At 41.8% G+C, this 4,201-nt stretch overlaps 1 pseudogene; it reads right to left on the bottom strand.

Annotated features, from left to right (window-relative positions):
- Window positions 1-350: 350 nt before the first annotated feature.
- LOC128169128 (uncharacterized protein K02A2.6-like) lies at window positions 351-4,201 on the bottom strand (annotated as a pseudogene).

Genomic DNA, 4,201 nt, shown 5'->3' with positions numbered 1-4,201 from the left:
TGACTAGATCATCAACTGTAAATAAAACATATTAAAACTACTTACATATATATCAGTATATGCAATATCTTCAAAATTATAGTTATTATATCGTTAACTTTAACAGTTCAAAAGGTGGGTACACACAACATAAAGGCACAAATCTGTCCCTTCCATTTCAACAGTTCAAAAGGTGGGTACACACAACATAAAGGCACAAATCTGTCCCTTCCATTTCAACAGTTTATTTATGGAGTTACGTAGTCGTCCAGATAGGCTGGTTTTTTAACAGAACGAGATGATCTGCGTGGACTGGTTATGCTTGGAGCGCTGGACGATGTTGAAGTACATGTATTGGATAATGGTAAAGTCGTATCGGACACGGCCTCGCAGTCGGATGCTTTGGATGTAGGACTCTCTTCTATGGTTACTGGGGTATGAGTATAGTCGCTTCCATCAGGATTGTCCAGTTCCATAGATGGTTTAAAATGTCGCTGCTTGATATGATCGACATGTCTGCGTGCGATTCCTCCGTCTGGTAGTGCGACTCTGTATGATACTGGTCCTGTCTTTTGTGTTATTTCCCCACATTTCCACTGTCCACTTGGAAAACTTTTCACAATAACGGCATCTCCTTCCATAAAGGTTCGTCCTTTTGCATGTGCATCATGGTAGTGCTTGAATTTCTTCTGTCGATTTTCTACTCGTTCTCGAATTTCAGGTTTGACGAAGTCTAGCTTTGTTCGTAATTTCCTATTCATGAGGAGTTCTGCTGGAGTTACACCAGTCGTAGTATGTGGAGTTGTTCGGTAGTTTAACAAAAACCTTTGCAACTTGGTCATCAATGATCCAGGGCCTTTATCCATCTTCTTCATCCCTTCCTTAAAAATTCGAACAGCCCGCTCAGCCAACCCATTGGATGCGGGGTGGTATGGTGAGGTCTTCACATGTAGAATACCATTCTCCGATGTAAAACAGGAAAATTCATGACTTGTAAAACAGGTCCCATTGTCCGTAACAAGTACATCAGGGATTCCATGTGTTGCAAATGCCTGTCTGAATTTTTCGATGGTCACTTCAGATGTAGAAGTAGATGACTTATAGACCTCAATCCACTTGCTATAAGCGTCAATTAGGATCAAAAACATGGATCCCATAAAAGGTCCTGCATAATCTGCATGTACTCTAGACCAGGGGCGATCTGGCCATTCCCAGGGATGCAAGGGTGCCACTGCCGGCATGGCGCTTTGTGCCTGGCAATCTTCACATCCTCGTACTTTGGTCTCAATAGCTTCATCAATTCCTGGCCACCACAAGTAGCTCCTTGCCAGGTTTTTCATCCTGACTATTCCAGGATGTCCTTCATGCAACAAATCCAATCCAATTTTTCTCTTCCTGGTTCTGGGATCACCACACGACTTCCCCATAGAATACACCCTTCATGAGCACTTAGTTCGTTTCGCCTGCTAAAATAAGGACGAAGTTCCTCATCCTTATTTTTCTCTTTCCATCCATTCTTTATACAAAAGGTTACTTGACGCAGGAGTGGGTCCAACTGTGTCCATTCTTCAATTTCTTCAGCATGTACTGGTGTACTGTTTAAGTGTTCAATGAGTAAAATAGTCTCCCCCGGTACAGGTACATCCACACTCTCCTTGAGTGGAAGACGACTCAAACAATCTGCATTACCATTCTTCTTACCCTCCTTGTACAATATTTCATACTCGTATCCGGCCAGGATCAGAGCCCATCTCTGAATTCGAGCGGCAGCCATGGTTGGAATGGCTCGGTCAGGTTTAAACAGGCCCAATAATGGTTTGTGGTCAGTATAGATAACAAAATGATGACCATACAGGTACTGATGAAGTTTTTTCACTCCGAATATAATTGCAAGTCCCTCCTTTTCCAACTGAGAGTAGTTCTTTTCTGCTGGTGCCAGGGTTCGTGACACATAAGCGATTGGCTTCTCTCCTTCTTCTGTAATGTGTGACAACACAACACCCAACCCAGTTGGCGAGGCATCACAGGACATGACAAGCTTCTTGGCTGAATCAAAATGAACTAGTATAGATGAAGATCTCAAAAGGTTTTTTGACTCCTGCATTGCGTTTGACTGTTTAGGACCCCAAGACCATGCAACATCTTTTCCTAAGAGTTCATGTAATGGTGCTAATACAGTTGACAGATTTGGTAAGTAGCAACCATAGTAGTTAAGCATTCCAAGAAAAGCCTGTAATTCTTTAACGTTATTTGGTTCAGGTAAGTTCTTGATCGCTTGCACCTTGTCTTCAGTTGGTTGTCTTCCATGCTTATTTATGCGATGTCCAAGGTATGTAACTTCATCTGCCAAGAAAACACACTTCTCTCTTTTCAGTCGAACTCCCGCTGCTTCCAACTTCTTTAACACTTCCGCAAGATTTTGTAAATGTTCACCACGGGTTTTTCCAGTCACAAGTATATCATCTAATCGAACAATAACACTGGATATGCCCTGGAGCAGGTTTTCAATAGTTCTCTGAAATATGCCAGGAGCAGATGAGATTCCGAAAGGTAGACGATTATACTGAAAAAGCCCCTTATGTGTGTTGATAGTGGTGTATTTCTTGGATTCCTCATCTAACTCTAACTGCTGATAGGCTTGACTCCGGTCGAGTTTGGAAAAATGCTCGTCACCCCCTAATATTGCAAATAGATCCTCCGTTTTTGGAATAGGATAGTTGTCCAGCTTCGAAACTCTATTCACTGTGACTTTATAATCACCGCAAATACGTACGGTCTTGTCGCTCTTTACTATTGGTACGATAGGCGTTGCCCACTCTGAAAATTCTACAGGTGTAACAGTTCCTTCACGAACTAATCTGTCCAACTCATGTTCAATTTTCTCTTTCAAGGCAAAAGGTGGTGAACGACTTTTAAAGTATCTCGGTTTTTCCTGAGAGTCAACATATATTTTTGCTTTCACTCCTTGGACTGTCCCCAATTCTTTCTTGAACACAACTTCATATTTTTTCAGAATCTGTTCCACATCAGACTGTACTTCTGTTTTAATCTGAAATACTTCATCCCAGCACAGTTTAATGACATCAAGCCAATCACGGCCAAGTAAACACGGTGTCTTCCCTTTTACCACTTCTGCTTTCAGATCATACTGTTTATCTTTGTAATTCACAATCAACTGTACTGTTCCTAGGATGGGAATAAGTTCCCCAGTGTAAGTACGCAATTTTGTGCATGAAGGTTCTAAGTTCAACTGAGAGTCAGATTTACATAAAGTCTTGTATACTTCTTCACTAATCACGGTCTTACTTGCTCCCGTATCCAACTCCATAGACTGATCTACTCCATTCAATGCTAAAAACACACGATACGGTGGCTGCTTGCCCGGCTCCATCATATGATACAAGGTATACTCAGTGGGGTCTTCTTCTTCATCAGGTGTATCACATACATTGTGCACATTTTCTCTTCTGAACTGATCCCTTGGTTTGTTACTCCAAAAATTGCCTCTCGAGTTTCCTCTTCCTTTTCCCCGATTAGCGACTTGGTTGGCCTTCTTTTTCCTACACTCTGCGGCAAAGTGTCCAAACAAGTGACAATAATAACACTTTATGCTACTTTTGTCTTTTTGTGGTTTTTCACCATCACTCACTTTGTTTACAGTTTCAGCATGTGGAGTTCCACTCTGTAGATCAAGTACTCCCTTTTCTGCAGTTTCCATTGATATTGCAGTTTCATATGCTTTCTTTAAAGTCAAATCCTTCTCCGCTAACAGGCGTCTCTGTATCTTATCGTCCATGATCCCGCAAACCAGACGGTCCCTAATCATCACTTCAATAGCCGCACCAAAATTGCAATGTTCCGTTAAATGACGTAATTCGGCCACAAACGAGGCCAAAGACTCTCCTGGTCTGCGAAAACGATTATGGAATTTGAATCTTTGGACTATTTCCGAGGGTTTCGGTGCATAATGATCTTGCACTTATTTTACAAGTTCATCAAAAGTTTTCGTACCTGGTTTATTTGGTGCTAATAGGTCACTCATCAGCTTATATATTCTACTGCCGCACACACTGAGCAAAATAGACCGCCTCTTTTTTTTATCCGCCTCTTCGGTGTCACCGATTCCATTTGCTATGAAATAATGTCCCAGACGCTCACAGTAATGTTCCCATGTCTCTTTGCCCTCCTCGAAAGAATCTATTTTCCCGAAATTTGCTGTCAT

Source organism: Crassostrea angulata, unplaced genomic scaffold, assembly GCF_025612915.1.
Source record: "Crassostrea angulata isolate pt1a10 unplaced genomic scaffold, ASM2561291v2 HiC_scaffold_100, whole genome shotgun sequence".
Taxonomy (NCBI): Eukaryota; Metazoa; Mollusca; class Bivalvia; order Ostreida; family Ostreidae; genus Magallana; species Magallana angulata.
The sequence above is the reverse complement of the archived record's forward strand: the minus strand, read 5'-3'. Positions and strand labels throughout refer to the sequence as shown.